The sequence below is a fragment of the Eubalaena glacialis genome, chromosome 12, assembly GCF_028564815.1.
Source record: "Eubalaena glacialis isolate mEubGla1 chromosome 12, mEubGla1.1.hap2.+ XY, whole genome shotgun sequence".
NCBI classification, from domain to species: domain Eukaryota; kingdom Metazoa; phylum Chordata; class Mammalia; order Artiodactyla; family Balaenidae; genus Eubalaena; species Eubalaena glacialis.
In genome coordinates this window covers 30,263,110-30,271,261 of record NC_083727.1, presented here as the reverse complement: position 1 = coordinate 30,271,261, position 8,152 = coordinate 30,263,110, and the positions used below count along the sequence as shown (strand labels likewise).

Genomic DNA, 8,152 nt, shown 5'->3' with positions numbered 1-8,152 from the left:
TGTGGGTGCATACTGCATGCGCAGAAGGCTTACGCATGAAATGTCCCTTCAGCAATGTGCCTGGGGAAGCTCTGACGCTGCCTTTGAAGTCGGTCGTCGCAGCCCGACCTTTGGGCGTCTGGGAGGGATGCCTATACCTGCGTCCAGCGCTGGAAGGGGCCCAGGCCCTTTGAGCACAGCCTATCCCCAGACTGCTTACTCGCGCCTCGCATACATTTTCACCGAAAAGGGTATTTCCTCCCTTCAGAGAAAGCTCCCCAGTCCGACGTGGGGTGGATTTTACTTTACGTTGTTGCAAGTAGAAGTTCCTTCTCTCTCCTCCCTTGGGGTAAGTGGAAAGGAGTCTCGCAGGGAGCCCGCAGTGGCCGACACCCAGGGATCGGGTAGCGACCGAGTTACAGACTGCTCGGGGGCTGCCGGGCCGAAGCAGGTGGGGACTGAGCCGTTCCCCGGTCCGGGGAGGGGAGTGCGGCCGCGGGTCCCTCCCCTCCGCCGGGAGGTGGCAGCGGCCGGCGCCAGGCCAGGGGGGCGGGGTGGGGGCGGCGCGGAGGGCGCAGAGATCACCGCGGCGCCACTGGGGACGCCCAGGGCCCCGAGCGGTCCCCACGCGGGACCGCAAACGATGACAACAGGCAATCGCTCGAGGTCGAATAAAAAGGAGTCGCTTCCCCGCGCGCCGCCGCCCCCCGCTGCCTGCCCCGGGGGGGCCCCCCCCCGGCGGCCTCCAGTGGCCGCGGGCGCCGGCGTCCCCCGCCCCCGCCCCGCGCGCAAGTGCGAGGCTGCCCGCGGCGAGGCTCACGCTCTGCCGCTCCCGGCTTCCGCGCAAAACTTCGAGCCGGGCCGCGTGAAGTTGTCGCTCCCCTTTCGGAGCGGGAAAGAGCTTGGGGAAGAGCCGGGCAGTGAGGACCGCGGTGGCTGGGCGCGCGCTTTTTTTTTTTTTTTTTTTCTGTCGTCGATCCGGAGTTTTGGCTCCTCTCCTTTCCTCCTCCCCCTCGTAGCCGGCTTCTCCCCCCGCCCCGTCTCTCCCCCACTGGTGTAAGCTGTTTGTTGGGGGTGGCCGAAGGGGATGTCCTCTTTTCACCAGAGGCACAGCGTTAAGGGGAAACTTCAACACTGGAAGGCACGAGAATAAGTACCTAAATACGGACGCACGGATCCGCTGCTGGGGGAGACACTTCAACTTTGGGATCCCGAGACGGTCCGGGCGGCAGGAGGTGAGTGCCTCTTCTTCCTACGCCCCCCTCCCCCCCGCCCCGTTCCGGGGCCCGCGGGCTCCAGGTTTCAGGGATCCCGCAAACTCTCTCCGGAAAGTGCGCGCAGCTCCTCCGGGGGCGCCAGAGGCTGGGGACAGTGGGCGCACTGCGGGAAGGTGTGTGGGAGCCGGGGTCCCCGAGGGCGCTTCGTTGCGGAGTGCCGCCTGCCCAAGGGCCCGGGCCGCTCTGAGTGCCGCGGTGTGTTCTGCCCTGGAGGACGCCCTGGCGCCCCGAAGGTCCCTGCCGAGCCTTTCTTTCCCCGCGGAGCCCTCGCGGAACAGGCTGCACCGCTCCATACCTGCACTCCGTCCCCGCCTTGTAGAGGCGCGAGCCCCTGCGTCTCCCCTGCGTCCTTCTTGTGACATTTGTTACTTTGCCTTGACGCCCTAGATAAGTCAGAGTCAAGGATGCTGACCCGGGTCCCATGGAGGGCCCCAGGCGCCTGGGGTTTTCACGGTGCTGGGTGCGTGTGTACGTTTAATGCTTTGTGTTCTCATCTCGAGGCACCAACCGGGCTGTTCAGCTGCGGCCGTCCCACTTTAAGAGTTATGTGGCGTGGGCCGAATGTCTCCCGCCGTTTGCCAGGGTCCGTGAAACGAGAGGCGCCTTTTCAGAGGACTCGCGTTCATTGGCCCGGGGCGCGGATGCCGTGGAGGAATGATAACTTCTCCAAACGGAGGGACCCGGCCGGGGCCGTGGGCAGCAGGTTTACTCGTTCCAAAGCCTGCGGTGTCTGGGCGGCTGTGGGACTTGAAACGGCTCGCTGCGTCAGCGTCGTTAAGCGAGATTTGGAAGTAGATCGTGTGTGTGTGCTTGTTTTATTTTGCGCCGCACAGAAGCCAGAACTTTCGTTTAGTAGCACTTTCAAGATGTTTCTTTCCTTTGTAAACAGTGTTCGGAACAGCTTGGAGCCATTAGGGAATTTGCCGACCGAGTGCCGCGCCTGAACGGTGGCGAAACCGGAGAGCGCAGCTTAATTTTTGTCATCCCTTTCCTAATTGGGGCGGCACCTTCTGCACTCACCGCCACCTCTCTTTCCCCTTCCTTTGAAAGCTTAATGGGGTTTGTGTTTAGGGGTGAGCGCGTGTGTGGGAGGGTGTCGTTTGGAGTCGGTCTTCTCTCCCCTCGCCGCCGGCGTCTGTGCCCTGCACTGCCCAGCGGGCAGAGAGTCATTCATGAATCCTAATCTGAGGGCAGTGGAGGAAGGTGCAGGTCCCTCAGACCTTTCTGCCAAGGTGCAGAATAGCGACGGGGCGTGTGTTTTGGTTTCAGAGCAGTTCCATGTGGAGCACCTCCGTGTGCGTGTGTGTTGTGGACTTGATCTGTGAGGAGGTAACAGGAGTCTTGTGTTCAAACCCAGTGGGCCGTTGGCCATTAATTTGCTTTCCTGGCTGTCATTACAGACACTTCCAAAATCTGATACCTAAGAGAACCAACAGGTTAGGTTTCACATTAAGAGCTCATACTTAATAGTTTTCTTTCTCCCTTACCGGTTTTGGCTTGGCACCCTGGGATCAACGTAATTGATGGAGCGAAACATATCTTCTCGAATATGGCATTTTGTTCCTCTTCTCCTCTGCGGCCACTTTTTGCATCCTCGGGCGTGTCAGTTTCAGCGGGCGCTCCTTCTTCTGGACTTAGGTGGGAGTCTTAGGAGCATTTAAGCACCGCGGGCTCCCCTTCTACAGCTCCTGAAGTTCGATTTACACGAAGGTGACTGACAGTCTTGAAAGCTGAGGATGGGTTTTTTTTTGTCTGTTGAGTGGTTTTTGGTTTTATTTTAAAAACCTCCTCAGGACAGAGACGTAACCTTTCACGGGTAAAATTAGGTTTTAAGCAGAAACATTGGCCTCCCCCCCCCCAACTTTTTTTCTTTTTAGATATTTCTGGCCAGTTTATAGCTGAAGAACCAAAAGCTAGGAAGGGGGTGGGGCCGGGAGAGAATCCTAAAACAAAATATTTGGTACATAGTAGGGTGTGGTATAACAGTATCCCAAGAAATAGATAGCAGTAGTAAGGAGAGGGAAACTATTTTGTGTAGAGCTAGACTGCCAGAATCTGATCTTTATGGCAACAATACCAGATGCAGATACAACTACACTCATTTTTATTGTTATTATAAACCATAAAAATAGTTTGTTCTGCCTCATTAAAAGTTGTAAGCCATTCAGAGTTAAACCATTTTTTTTTTGAAATGGCTGTAGAAGACAGTTAAAACCCTTGACAGTTATAGCTTTGAAAGTAACATAATTAGATTGTCTGAAAACTGTTCCTTTTTTCCTGATTCTTAGGGATATATCCTTGCCTTTCATAATAGGTAAAGGTCTAAAATCAATAGGTTTTCAAAAGCCAGTTGTCCTTTGCCAATTATCTGAAAATAGTATGCGTCAACCTAAGGCCACCGTAATTAGAGGTTGTTTCACGATTATAACTGAAATTAAAAGATTTACTTGATTATTCTTTTTTAATAAGTATTTTACTGATATTAGAGACAATTTCTTCTTTACAGAATGAAAAGTTCTTTATATATATTTAGAGAATATTTAAGTTTATGTTCAAGTTTAAAAGTTTAAAAAAACCCTAAGATTTGTATAAAAAGAAATTTGTATAAAAACAATCATTATTCTTATTAAGAAATACAGATGCTGCATTCTAGAGGATTTGTAGAAGCAGTTGAAAAAAATTGTCTTTTCATGAAAGTTTCTTTTTTGAGGGTGGATCAGGAGGTTGCCATTTTGCTGTAATTTATTTTTTCTTTCAAAAACCTCTTTGAATTAAACAAAAAAGAAAAATAAGACCTCCATTTCTGAGAGTTTTCTTTTTATTTATATTATGATTTGGGGTGTAAATAAATTTTACATAGCCACGGGAAAAAAGGTGTCCCATATCATGTTTTCAATCTCTGTTGCAAGCTCTAAATGACTGATGCCATGTCTAAAAATATATTTATGGGGCTTGGTATTTCATTTTAAAAAATTTTATGCACTAAAATTAAATTATCCTGAAGTTTTAGAAAAGTAGAATGATAGAAAAACCATGACTACTGTTATGAAAAGTTAGGATGTTGGAAAGTTCACATTCTAACTCACAAATAATAAAATTATACTTATTTCACCCAGTGGAAGCTCGCACTTTTTATACAGAATTCAAGAAGAGGGGAGATAATCCTTTTCAAGACTTAGTGAAATGTTAAGTAATTGAAGAGTGCAAGTATTTATTATATTTTTCATTATCTTTTTTCCCCTCTGTTAGGTAAATGCAGGAACACTGAACATTCAGTAAAAACAGGCCCCCCTTTACAAGAAGTTTATTCACCATAGTTCTGTATTGCAGCTGCTGGTCATATTTCATGGAGCTGTTAAAGCACTTAAAACCTAAAATTAGGTACTGTCTCGTTGTAAATATTTCAGATCACTCATCTAAGAAACAAACAGAAGAATGTGTTATCAAAAGTAGATGTTCTGAATCCCCTCACTGAAGAGCTGAACAAAACATCTATGAAACACCTTGTTATTTTTTCAGTGAGAATATAATCATGACAGTTTCTTTTTCAAGTAGATATTATTCTTACATATTCTAAACTCTTATAATGGGTCTCCCTGTAGAGTATCTTAAACTAATTGTATTCAGAAATACCGTCGGGGGATTTTATTACAACAGTTACTGGGTGAATGCAATCCACACCAGGAGGAATAGGATGACTTTCAGTGTACCTGCTCCTGTCATGAATTTTTCCCGGTGAACTAAGAAATGACATGCTCTTTCAGGCACTCGTTCTAGAGATGGGTGAGGTGCAGTGGTGTATTTCATTGCAGTTAGCATGAGACTGCATTTTTCAGTTAGATGAATTTTATCGTGGGAGACACTGAATATTAAGTTGTACATGGAGGGAACTTGGCTTCACTTAGTTTGAACTTGAGTGGAAGAAATAAACAAGAATCACATATTCCGAAGTAGTATAAGCAACTCTGATTGCTTTTAAGAGGTTCGAAGACTTTGTAAACATTACTGTCACCTAATATTGCTTGTGGCTCTGCACATCAGGATATGCCTTGGTGAAGTTTGTGATTCTTACCATGCCCCATCCAGGTTTCTACTAGGAGAGTGGTACTGAAAATAAATACCACTATCCTTAACCCCCTAGCTCCTTTTCTTTCTTCCAGAAGAAGAGATGAAACAGATGAATTTAAAAATAGAAACCATTTTGAGTTATCAAAACCACATTTACGTGGTGGTTTAAAACAGTTACACAGTGTGTACCTCTGGGTCTCACTGTAACCTTTTCTGTCGTTGAAAGGTGCTAATTGATCTTAGGGCACTGACATAATAGTATAGTTTGATATTTGAAACCTTTCAGCATTGGTCTGGCCCTTTTCTCACCCTGAGATTTCGGTTCATGGCTGATGAAGAGTAAACACCATGTTAAAATGTCAGGAATTCTAATTTTTTTCCCCATGTAAAACATTTTAATAAAACAGCTGATATTGTTAAGCTTTTATGTATGTACAGTGAGTAAATTTATTTTAATGTACTTCTGAGAGAGAAAGACCTATATTATCATGTTAAGCTTTTTTAAGTATTTTTTTCCACAGGTAGATTTTTCTTTTTTTAATTGAAATTTTTAGGCAAAGTCTGATTACTGTGATCACATCTGAATAGGTTCAAAGTGAACTTGCATTAAAGCAATATAGAATAGCCATCTTGAAATTTCATATCTAAGGTATATGTTCTTAAGTATATGGAGACCTTAAAGTACATTTTAAAATAAAAATTGTCAGTTCAGTTTTTGTATAGTAGTAATCTTTCTGTCTGTGTAAGTAATCAGTAATTACATCATCAATCATTATCATCATCATCACATCACAGCTGACATTTACTGAGGATTTATTTACTTTTTGCAAAACAGTTTAAGTTATTTATGTGGATTAGCTAGTTTTAATCTTCTCAACTGTGCCTTTTTTATTATTCCCATTTTACAGATGAGAAAACTGAGAATTATGCAGTAGAGTGGAGCCAGGATTTCAGCTCTGCCTCCCGAACCCAGATCCCCTATCCTTAAACGTTGCCCTAGGCAAGTTGCTGCCACCTGTCACGCATGAGTTCATTTTAGGTGGTACCCAAACATTTTATTTTTATATTATTAGTTATATATTTATTTCTAAGGATATTAGGAAAATATGTAAAATTTCACATTAAACCTATAATTTCCTGGATAATGTTGTTTTAAGGCAAAACCAAAAAAGGATTGAAGCAGAAGAAAATTTAAAAGCACCTATTTAAAGAACCATATTAAGTAACAGTGAACAAGTGCTTGGCTAAAATAGCCAAAATCATGAAGGTTGATGGCAAATGACTACATTGGGAGAAACTGGTATTCTAGAATGCTCCCCAAATGTTGAGAACTTCTGTCCAGATCTTTTTAATATTTGACTTACATGTAGACGCTTCCTTTACTTTTCAAGCCTCATCCTTTAGTTAGATGTAATCAATTTTACAGTTTTTCTCTCGTTGCTTTAAGCCTGAAAGCTGGTTATGAATCTCAGATCTACACGTTTCTGTTGAACCAATGGATGAGGACTGTGTAATGAATTTCTAGAGGCACGTTTAAATGATAACGGGCTCACTTATATTTCGGAGACACTTTCCATTTACACGGATATCAGACTTTGCGTTTTTAAGGTTTTTCTCTAGGTGAACATGCTTGTTTTGCTGTTAATAATGTTTTATAACTTTAATGTGTTTTCCATTGAAGCAGTGGCTTTCGTTTTGATTTACATGTTCAGCCACAGAACCCTTTGTTCAAGTGAAAGCTGACACTATGCCCACTAGAGAAATGTCCACTGCCTTCGTGAAGCAGGGTGTGGGTGGCCTGTGAATCACTCATCAGCCCTGCCTCTGACCATTGGCCTCCCAACGTCTCTGTAAGGGTCATCCAGGCTGCAAAAAAACTAGTCTTCCGACGGAAGGGGTCAGTTCAGAATACCTGCTGCTGTCTGTGAGTGTGTCATCCACTACAAACCAAAACACAGTGTAACACATCGGCAAAAGTTGTGTCGGTTTACCCTAGTGTAACGTGAATATTCTTATCAACTGATCTGCAACTTTCTTTCAGTTTAGTACTCAGAAAATAAAAAGTAGTCCAAATGTTTCTCACATAGAATTACAGGTCTGAATGAGGCACATAGAATTTGTTTTTGCAAAGGTTTGTTTGATTAGAGTATCTTTTTTTCCTTTAAAGACTTTATGAAGACACATCAGTAGTGGCGTAAATTGACTTGACCTTAGATTTTCACATAAATTATTGCTACTGTTTCTGTTATTCTTTCCTCCTTCCTTTTTAAAATGAAAGGGACATTTCTTGTGAAATGCTATAGTTGAATCATAAAAATTTATGTTCATATACCATTAAGTTTAATTCTGCTCACAAAAGCAATAGCATTAAATTTGAAATTCTATCCTTAATCAAGTAGGTCTACCACATACCAGGAGGGCTTATTCTCTGCAAGGTCATATACACAATTCACAGCCCTTTGCATATACCCAGTGGAGGATCTATTCATTACATTTCACCTCTGACTCTGAACTCCCTCATGTTAGAGGATTTGAAAAGACCTGAATGTTCCGACTAAGAGATTGAATATTTCTAACTTAATGTGTCCAGTCTGCTGAAAGTGATGATGACTTGCAGAGTCCACAGGTCTCTGAATTAGCTAATTCTTTTCACTTCAAATTTTATATGTTAATGCAAATGTGTATTCACATATGATTTTGACTCAAGTAATTCTAGCCAAATTTAATCACAAAGTGGGCAAGTCACGTTCCAATTTTCCTTTTGCAGGTTTTCAGTAATCTCAAATTGTGCTTCTAGTAGGTAACTTTAGAATGCAAACCTCAGTGAG

General features: G+C 44.1%; 1 protein-coding gene across 6 annotated transcripts in view; it reads left to right on the top strand.

Moving 5' to 3' along the window:
- The first annotated feature begins 272 nt into the window (after positions 1-272).
- The window catches only part of EYA4 (EYA transcriptional coactivator and phosphatase 4), a 254,866-nt gene continuing 246,986 nt past the window's right edge, over positions 273-8,152 (top strand). For 5 of the 6 annotated variants that reach the window (XM_061207624.1, XM_061207623.1, XM_061207621.1 and 2 more), the window contains exon 1: positions 1,059-1,214. The gene's annotated coding sequence lies outside the window, so the exon portion shown is untranslated. Of the gene's footprint in view, positions 329-1,058; positions 1,215-8,152 lie in introns of those variants that run through there. The other variant, XM_061207620.1, reaches the window with a different exon arrangement.